General features: G+C 47.5%; 1 long non-coding RNA gene across 1 annotated transcript; it reads left to right on the top strand.

Annotated features, from left to right (window-relative positions):
* The first annotated feature begins 7,692 nt into the window (after window positions 1-7,692).
* On the top strand, window positions 7,693-9,545 carry LOC134470855 (uncharacterized). The gene is made up of 2 exons (XR_010040042.1): window positions 7,693-7,915; window positions 9,032-9,545. It is a non-coding gene; the product is annotated as an uncharacterized LOC134470855 (long non-coding RNA).
* Window positions 9,546-10,663: the final 1,118 nt, after the last annotated feature.

Here is a 10,663-nt window from a genome sequence, read left to right as displayed (position 1 = left end):
TGGCCTCCAGGACGCCCAAAGCCTGGGAGCTGTGGGCCCGGGCAGGAACTGACCCGAGAGCATGAGTGGAGAGGGGAGCCCGGCGGTCCTCTCCCCTCATCCCCAGGGCAGCCAGGCTGGCACCCCAGGCGAGGAAAGTGGAAGGTCCGCTGCCAAGGAAGGCGGCTGAGCTATCACAGCAAGGAAACCCAGACGCTGCCGCCCAGGGTCACCTCGCACTGAGACTCCCTGTGCCGCCAGCTTGGCATTGCTTATCAGCCCGCTTAGGAAGACGGAAGCTATGTTTAGGGTCACAGCTTTGGGAGTTCCAGCCCCTGGCCGGCTGCCTGTCTGACAAGGCAGTGCCTTATGGTGAGAGTCGTAGTGGGCAAAGCTGCTCCCTTCACGGGAGCTGAGAAGAGAAAGAGAAGGACAAAGGTCCCTCAGGGCGAGCCGCTAGTCCACACTTCTTTAAAGCTCTGCCACCTCCCAGGAGCACCAAACCTTAAACGGGGGTGGGGGGTGCAGAAGGGCATTCCAGACCCAACAGGCAGCACCCATCTGCCCTCACTCGGTACGGAGAGAGAACCCAGAGCCGATTTTTCTTTTTATTTATTTATTTATTTATTTATTTATTTATTTATTTATTTTGTCTTTTTCCTTTTTATTGGTACCGGGGATCGAACTCACGACTGCCTGCTTACAAGGCAGGCGCTTATGCCGCTGAGCTAAACCTCCAGATCGTCCAGTTCAAAAGATGAACGCAGGCAACAAGCAGGGATGGGGGATCTCGGGACAAATAACAGTGCGAGGAAGAGAAGAAAGCATCTTCAGAAACCACAGCCTCAGAGAAATAGTGCATGAGTAAGATAGGAACAAAGGCTATGAAAAGGAATCAGAGAATGGCTCAGGGAGCAGGAGGAGATGGGCAGATACAGAGTAGATACTGACAAAGTAGAGGCAGCGACACAGTAGGATAGAGACAGAGTACAGATAGAGACACAGTACAGATAGAAATCATCACAGACACAGTACAGATAGAGACAGCGTACAAATAGAGACACAGTACAGATAGAGAGACAGCACAGACACACAGTAGGGATACAGACACAGACTAGACAGAGATACAGCACAGATAGACACACAGTATGGATAGAGACACAGTACAGATAGAGACACAGTACGGGGTTGGGGGAGACACAGACTAGATAGAGACACAGCACACACACTCACAGTACGGATAGAGACACAGAGTAGATAGAGATACAGCACACACACTCACAGTACGGATAGAGACACAGAGTAGATAGAGATACAGCACACACACTCACAGTATGGATAGAGACACAGAGTAGATAGACATACAGCACAGACACACAGTACGGATAGAGACACAGCACAGATAGACACACAGTACAGATAGAGACACAGTATGGAGTGAGAGGGAGAGAGACACAGTCTAGATAGACACAGTACAGACAGAGATACAATATAGGGAGGCTCAGTACAGATAGAGGAGATCTAGATTTGGATATTTACATATCCCCGCAGGCTCAGATGGACAAACAGCCAAACAGTCACCCAAGTCCAAGTCATTAGAAAGATATTTAGACCATGTGAGGGGGAAACAATTCTCCTCTGATGCTGCCTTCCTGGGAAGCTCCCTGCGAAGGGCCTCAGTGAATGAGCATGACCAGGCACTGAGGATGAAGAACAGGAGCACAGAACCCAGGAGGGCAGCTCAGGGGCTCCCAGGAAGGCAGGGCAGGGGCTCCTCCCCATGCTGGAGTCCTGGAGGAGGCCAGGCCGGAGATGTGTGGCCAACCCATCACCATTTCTACTCTCCGTCCTTCCTACACTGCGGAAAGGCGGGAGGGCCCATGCCAGAAGAGTCGCTCCTGCCTGGGTGACTCCCTGGGTCTGCCGTGCTGACACTTCCCAGCTGCTGCTGACCCCTAAGCACCAGAGCACCTCCGGTGCTGGCATGAAAGCCCAGAGAGAGGAGGGACCTGCACCTGCTTACGGTTAAGGGGAGGGCACTGCCCACCAGAAAGTGTGTTGGACTGAACCCCCTAACCATTTTTAATCATTAAAATAAGTTTATTTATATTTTGTTGGCACTGGGGACTGAACCCAGGAACTTCACATAGTGCTACATCCCTTGTCATCTATTTGTTTGTTTGTGTGTTTATTGAGGCAGGGTCTCCCTAAGCCTCCAAATGGCCCAGGCTGGCCTCAAACATGCAGACCTTCTGCCTCCTTTCTGCAGTACAGAAAGCAAAGCTTGCACCACCATGCTAGGCTTCACATGACCTTTTTTAGGGGCTCATGATAAGAAGAACATTGCTAAGAAATGCCAAAGCTGTTCCCTACGCGTCCTCTGAGCCTCCCACAAACCTAGTACCCGCACCTACCACCTCCGTCGGCAGCCTCTTTCCCCTCTCTCTCACTCCCTCAGCCGTGCTGGATGGCACATGAAGAAAGGAGTGACCTGAGACTCAATCCCAGGAATCTGTGGTGGCTTCTGATCCCTGTTTCATGGGATGAAAACCTGTAATTTTGGTAAAGCCAACCCAAGGACCCCAGAAACCCAGTTTCAAAGCCATTGTAGCTTCAGAATGTTGCAAGGTCAGGGAGAAGCAGAGGTAAACCACAGACCGGAAAGTGCCTCCCAGCAGCCGTGAGGGAGCTGCAGTCTGGAGCCTCCTAGGGAGTGGGAATCAGCTCCAATGATTAAAAAAAAAAAAAAAAATTCCCTGATGCTACAACCAACTACCTCCAATTCTTGGAGTAAAGGGGGGAATCGAGGAATAGACTAGGGCTTCATACACTGCCAGGTCACACACAGGCACTGGAAGACAAACGTAAGAGGTAGGGAAATGAGGGGTCCTGCGGAACCCTAGATTTTAAATTTAGATGCTCAGGCTAACCAAGGGGGGGGGGGTGACAAGCAGACAAACCAGGCAAAACAAATAGGCCACCTGGGAACTAGGCAGTTACCTAAGAGGCAGAATCAGAGGCAACTTGAGAACCAGCAAGCCTGAACCACAGAAGCCAGGCTTGTTGCTTGGAGCGGAAGTGGCCAGGCCACCCCAGCCCTGAGTGCTTCTCTCTGGGCACGGAGAGCCTGCAGCTGCAGGGCTTTCCTCCAGCTCTCCAATGACCCTGCCAGCCTAGGAGCTGCTGGCTCAAGGATTTCAACTCTCTGAGCTTTTCTGCACTGTCTGGGAAGAGGTTATTTAGGGGAAAAACATTCCTCATTGGGACCACAAGAGCCAGAGCACAGCCACGGGGAGCCAAGTCCATGGGATTGCTCTATGAGGCTTTTTGCCCGCCACTGCCCCATGAGAAAGAGTAGCTGGACACTTTCTCAGCATGTGTGTGGGGGTCCACACCCCAGTATTTTTACATGGTCATTAGAACACACTGTCCCTTCAAGCTGCCAGTGGATCAGAGGGAACTTGCTTGTAAAACCCTTGGGGGGGGGCGGGATTTCTGATTTGTAATTATTTCAAGTGTTAACTTTCTGTTTTGAGATAATTATGAATTCACAAGAATAATGATAGCACAATGGACTATGCAGAAGAAAACTCAGCTCCTTTGGCCCCATCACCCCGATGGTCACAGCTCACATAACTTTAGTAAGTACAGCATCAAAACCAGGCAGTAGACCATGTGTGTCTGTGTGTGTGTGTGCACTCACAGGCACGCATATCTATATTTTCCATGGCATTTATTACATGTGGATTCATATCACTACTTCTGTAGTCAAGGCACAGAACAGAACCACCCTGTGTCTACAGTGGTCTTCCTCATTAACCCTTTGTGTCACACCAACTCCCTCTCACCACTGCCCCCTCCAGGCCCCTGGACCACTATTCTGCTCTTCACTTCCATTTAGGATATAAAACAGATCACACAGTGTGGCAGTGCACTCTGGGAGGGGGAGGTGGGAGACCTCAAGTGCAAGTCCAATCTGCACAACTCAGTGATTTAAGAGATGCTGTCTTAGAAAGTGGAGAGTAGATAGTACAAACCCAGTACAGCCCCACACCAAATGCACTATGTGGTCTTTAGTGAGTGGCATTTTCACTCAGCATAGCGTCTGTGAGATCCACCCAGGCCATGCTCCATGCTTGACGTGCCACATCTGCTTAACGAGGCACCCACTGACAATGTTTGGGTTGTTTCCAGTTTGGGACTATGGCAGGCAAAGCCGTCATGATCTTGGGGTAGAAGACCTTTGTGGACATTCCACACCGTTCCACAGGGACAGGTTTAATTTTAATTCCACTGAGATACAAGAGTGCAGTTACTGGGCTGGCTTTAGAACCTAGGGCTGATGACAAGTGATTAATGTGACATTAAGATGTGACCCATCAGAGAAAATTATTGAGCAGCTGAACTTCATCAAAATGGAAATTTTTGGCCAGCAAAAACAAAACAAAGCAAAAACAACAAAAAAAAATTTTTTTTTAAAGTGAAGAGACGAGCTGGAGACCAGAAGAAAATATTTGCAAACCACAGATCTACCAGAGGGCTCATATCTAGAGTGTATATTTCAAAATGCAACATAAAAAATTAAAAGCCTAAACAATTCAAATACAACGTGGGCCACAGCTGTAATGAGATCATACACATGAAAATACAAACAAGGCCATAACAAGCTTTTGCTACAAACCTAGGGAAAGAGCAAAAGTTTTATAGTTTATATTTAGATTCATGATCTGCTCAGAGTTATTTTTTATGTATGTGTCAGGATTACCAAGGTAAAGCTGCTCCAGCACTGCTGGATCACTCTTTGGTTGAGCTGCTCTTATCGTACAAAAGAGGACTACAGAACAATATTCCTAACTGTAAACACAAGTACTCATAAACTATCAATCAATACAACTCAGAGTTACATAAAAATACGCATACATCATGGCCAGTTTGGGTTTAGTCCAGGCAGGGAAGGATGGTTTAATACTCAAAAGAAATCCAGCAGTGTGAAACTTGTCCAAACCCACTAAGCCCAGCTGTAGGGGCTTTTTCTGGGTTCTTTATTCTGCTCCAGGGGTTCGTGTGCATCTCTTTCTGCTGATATCATAGAGCCTTGATTAATGTAGCAATATGGTAAGTGCTGAAATCTTATTCTTCTCATTTTATTATTCATTTTCAGAATTATTTTAGGCTATTCTGCTTCCTTTGCTTTCCCATACAGATTTCAGAATAATATTTTCCATTTCTATAAAAGAATCTTGTTGAAATTTTGACAGGAACTGTCATTAACCTTTGTATGAGTTTGAAAGAATCCCTGTATTGTACTGAATCCTCCAATCCATGAGCATGGTATGCTTCTCTGCTTATTCAGATCTTACATTTTTCCTTTCAGCCCTGCACTCTTCAGTATATGTACCACATGTAGGCCTTTGTTAGATTTACAGCCTTTTTAAAGTGATTAGAAGAAATATCATATTTTAAATTTCAATATTCATTGCTAGTATGTAGAAATCCAAATGTTTTTTATATGTTGACCTTGTATCCTGAAACCTTATTTATTAGTTCTAGCAGTACTGTGTTTTGTCTTTTTGTGGGTACCCTGACACTTTCTTTGTGGATTATCACCATCATATCATCCATAAATAAGAGTCATTTCATTTCTTCTTTCCAGGTTAATATATCTTTCATTTTCTTTTCTTTCCTTGATTGGCTATTAAAACTTCCAGTACTGTGACAGAAGACATGTTTATCTTTTGTCCAGATCTTACAAGAGCACATTCGGGCTCTCACCATGAAGTACAATGTCATATGTTGGATTTTTGCAGTATTCTTTATTAAGCTGAGAAGCAGATTTTGGAATTTTTAAGTGCTTTTTCTGTATAACCTGATATAATTCTGTGATTTTCTTAACTCACTAATGTTGTTTACTATATCGCTTGAGTTTTTAAAATGTATTAGGCCAGTTTTTCATTTCTAGAATAAAACTTGGTCATAAGGTATATAGATATTGTTATATATTATTGGATTCTGTTAGCTAAAACTTTCTTAATATTTATGTCTATACTTATGAGGGATATTGGTCTGTAATCTGCTTGTATGTGTGTGCATGTGTGCTGTATTTCTGTAGTTTTGGTATATTTCTAGCATTGCAGGAGGCTGAGGCAGGAGGACAGAGAAAGACCTTATCTAAATATAAAAAAGGACTGATAATGTAGCTTACTGTGAAGACTCAATTCAATCTTCAGTACAGAAGGGATGGGAGGAAAGAAAGCATTAGGAAATGTATCCATCTCTTCAGTCTTGTGAAATGAGTTATAGAATTGAGGTTAATTATATATTTGGTACTACTTTTTGTGAAATATTCTAGGTCTTGAGATTTCTTTTTTACTTATCTTTTAGAGAATTTATAAATTATTAATTCCATTTCCTTAATAGTTACAAGGCATTTTCAGTTTGCTTATAGCATTTTAGGAGAAATGTGGTAGTTTTTGTTTTTCAATGAACTGATCCATTTCATCTAAATTTTCAAATATATGTGAGCAGTGCTGTGCTCAGCCTCTTACAGCCAGCCTCCTCTCCAGGCCTGCAGGGCGGGCAGTGATACAGTCTCATTCTTCATTCTTGATATTAGTGACCTCCACCCTCCATTTTGCTAGAATTTTGCCAATTTATCCATCTTTTCAAGGTATTTTATTCCAGTGATCTTTTTTCCTGCTTTAATTTCAGTAATTTTTCTTTTATTGCATCTTTTTTGCTTGCTTTATTTTGTTCTTCTTTTTCTACTTATGTTACTACTTAGATTTCTCCTAGAAGTGAGAGCTTAGATTATTGATTTGAGGCTTCTGTGTTTATTTCAGCTTTTTTTTTTTTTTTGTACCGGGACTCAAACTCACAACCTCGCGGTTGCCAGGGAGGTGCTTATGCCACTGAGCTAAATCCTCGGCTCACTTCAGCTTCTTAAATTAAAAAAATTTTTTATTTTTTTAAATCAAGAAGTACGGTGTCTGCTGCACAACTTTGCTTCAGCTAACATGGAAGGAAAGCCTTCTCCAGTGCATGTATCCTGTACGATGTCGAGGGTGTTCCTGGTGGTGTGAGCGGGCAGCACTCCCCAGAGGAGGCCACGGATCCACAGAGACTAAAACCATTGCCGTGTTAAACCAGCGTGAGGACACAACAAGCAACACTGCTGTCCGCACTGCACCGATGACCCTTGGCTACAGGGCCTTCTGAAAAGAATCCTGCGGCTTCCATTCTGCTCTCCCCAGATCTGCCCAAAGTGACCCAGTACTGAAAGAGTGGCAGGTCGAGGGTCTACCATGAGCTCCTGCCTTCCCCTCTGCCCCCCCCCCCTTTCCCTAGTCATCAGTCACCTGTGCAGTAAGGTCAGCCTGCCTCTTCCAAAGTGGCTTGGACTTCCAAAGCCTTCAACCAGAGCAACAAACTTCTAAGGAACAAAGCACTCAGCGGAGCTTTAGGGAGCCAGGGTCAGACCACAGCTCTGCCTCCGAAGACTGGGCCAGCATTGGCGTGGCTCTCCTGGGGTTGTGCTGAGGAGCCAGGCCTGGTTTATAAAGCTCCTGGAATAGTGGTGAGGCTTGAGCACCAGATCACCATTTGCTGCTAAGTGCTCTTAACGCCCCACCAAAACTTCAGGCACTCTTCTTGCCATCAGTAGCCTCTGATGTTGGAAGAAATGAAGAAACGGGCAGCTGCTATGCGCTTCCACCTCCACCCTCTCTCGGCCCCCACTCCCAAGGAAACCATTTGGTAGCCGAGCAAAAGCAAAGCAATGCAGAAACGCTACAGACACTTGGTCAGAGACCCAGTGGGCACGGCCAGAAAACACCGTGCCTGCTGTCTGGTGAGGAGCTCGCGTTTTTGCTGCGCTGGGCCGCGCGCTGCCAAAGAGGCCGATAAGCCAGATTTCCCAGGTGTGCATCCAAGGAGACGGGTAAGTTTTTGATTAATTTGATAGGAAGCTTGGCGTGTTTGCAGGATGCCGATGCACGCTTCCTCGTAAGCCCTCCACGCCCAATCAAACCTGCAGTGTAAGTTAGGGTCCGCCGAAGCCAGGGGAGAGCCGGGCGCTGCCGCCCAGTGGGCAGCTTTCCTGAGCGGGTTGTGGAAAGATGAACGCATGCGCACATCGCACCTGTGTGTCCTGCCTTTCCCGAGCAGACCTGGCGGAAATATGAACGCATGCGCACCGCGGCCTGCGCCTCCTACAGGCGGAGCGCGGTCACTGCCCTGCGCTCCCGCTGTCTCTAAAAACCTTGGCTCTGAAAACCCCGGGCCCCGCCCACTATAAGCCCTGCAACACCGCGGTGAGCGAGCCCTCCGACCTGGGCCCGCCTAGGCGGCCGCGCGGATAACGACGCCCACCCGCCAGGATGCAGGTCTTCAGCCCGCTGCTCTGTCCACCGCCGCGGGGCCAACGGCCGCCCCGGGGAAGCTGGGTGCCGGCCCAGGGGCGGTGTGGGCAGCACTTCCCCTTCCCGCCTGCTTTCCTCGCTGCAAAGCCACAGCTCCGCGGTCCTCCTGCCCACCCGAGGCTGGGGCGGCGGGGGTGGGGGCCACAGCAGGCGCGGGGGCGGGGATGTGATGGGGGTTTGGGAGTGAGGGTGCCTTCGCTCCTCGGGCCTCTCCCCCGGGAGTTTCCACGTGTTTGGACCGATCCGCGGGGTCCTGTCCAAAAGTGCTTCCCCATGCTAAAAAATATAGAACAAATCCTCAGTATCATTGACCGTCAGGGAAACGCAAACCGAAAGTACAGTGAATTACCATAACATACCTGTCAAGATGGAATTTACATATATATCTATTATCTCCAGCATGCTGACAGTTCATAGTAAAACCTTATATGTGCTGTAAGGATATGGAAGGAAAAGGAAGTGTTGGGCAGTGTGAGTGGGAGTGGGAGTTGGCACTCCCATGATAGAGAACAGTATGGAGGCTCTTCAAAAAGCTAAAAATAGAAGTAGCATGGGATTGGGCTTTCCCAGATGTACACCCAAAGGAGGTGAGCTGACACACCAAAAGGACGCTTGCCTGGCCTCGTCTGTTGCAGCAGTGTTCCCAGCAACTAAGATCCGCAGTCAGCCGCGGGAGCCCAGAGTCCGGTGAATGGGTAAGGACGACGCGGCACCCGTGCACCGTGACATGGCACTCAGCCGCCAAGGAAGGGTGAGCTCCTGTCGTTTGCAACCAGATGGACAGAGCTGGCGGGAGTGTCCGGTGAAAACAAAGCGAACATACACAAGTGCTGTGTGTTCTGTGTCATATTTGGAAACCACACAGTCAACCTGAAAGGAGAAAGTGCTTACTAAGGACAGGAGAGAGTGCCTGTGTTATGCGTGGAAATACTGCTCTGGACTCTATGATTATGTACAGCTAATACACATTAATGAAGTAACAGGAAAGAGCAAACCCTGCTCATATGTCCTATTATGTCTTTCTTTTTAGAGATAATCTTTACAATAAAGTGTCACAGTTCAGATGATAGAGCGCTGGTGGATGTGCTGAGACACACTGCTGTGCTATTTTGTTTTTAATTAAACTTTCTGCCTGATGTGCATTCTTTAGAGGTGATTTCCTCTCACTTTGAGATGGTGGGAAACTATTTCATCCTGCCACATGACGCTTGCAAAAGAACAGAATGACCATTTGTCCAAGGGATGTTTAATTCCCATCCTGTCCTCAGGGTAAGAGTAATAAAGATTTCACCTACATGACAGCTGGCACTGGCTGAATTTACCTTTTGGATATTAAAACTCTTAATATACTCAGGGTCCCCAGAAGTCCGTGGGCCTGGTATAGGTTTGCATGTCTCACCTAGGTTGTGCTGTTGCATGTAGCCGTAACCCCAGTGCTTTCTGGGTACCATGTAGCCAGGACAGGAAAGAGGAGAGGGCAGCAGGACAAGCAGAAAGCCAGCAGGAGAGCACAAGAGGCCTCAGCCCCTCTCTCTGCTGCTGTCCTCTCCTGTGTCCCCACTGTGCCTAGCAGAACATAGGGAGAGGTAGGGAAACAGCTCAGGCTGTGGCCACTGACCTTTGAAGACTGCCTGGCTTTGATATAGCCCCTGGGGCACCCCTCCACCTGCAGCTGCCCAGCATTCAGCCTGACCAGGCTCCCTGGACAGTCAGTGACTACCAGGAACTTGGAGGGGAGCCTGCAGCAGAGCGAGAGTCAATCTAGGATCAGTCACTCTACCTGTACCACCCTGGTCTTCAGTCCCTGCACAGCCACTGAACAGAGCTGTGCATGGAGCAGACCTGCTGGGCGAAAAGACAGGAATAAGCACAGTGCAGGCAGGAATAGAGAAGGCTCCGCTGTGAAGACTGCAGTGCAAACCTTCGCGTCAAAACAGCCCTGCCCTCAGCGCTGCGGTGTGTGTTTGTCATTGCGAGACAGCCTCTTCAAATGACCTTCCTTTAAATAAAGATAACATCTAACCCTGACCCACATCATAAGCCAAGGAATAAAGTAAAAAGTCACCCTACCCACGCCACTTAAATCTAGTTCCCCAAATGTACTCAATCTTCCAGAATTCTCCTTTATAGACCTGTAGAATAATTTTTAGCAATTGTAATGAAATGTAACTCATACCGAACAGTTCACCATTCAAAGTGTACAACAAAGGCACACAAGACCAAGAGCCTGAGAGGAACTGAAAAGTCACCAAAGCACAGAGCCTGGG

Source organism: Cavia porcellus, unplaced genomic scaffold, assembly GCF_034190915.1.
Source record: "Cavia porcellus strain 051 isolate PalLab524CR breed Dunkin Hartley unplaced genomic scaffold, mCavPor4.1 scaffold_17, whole genome shotgun sequence".
In the NCBI taxonomy this organism is placed as follows: Eukaryota; Metazoa; Chordata; class Mammalia; order Rodentia; family Caviidae; genus Cavia; species Cavia porcellus.
This window is presented reverse-complemented; position numbering and strand designations above follow the sequence as displayed.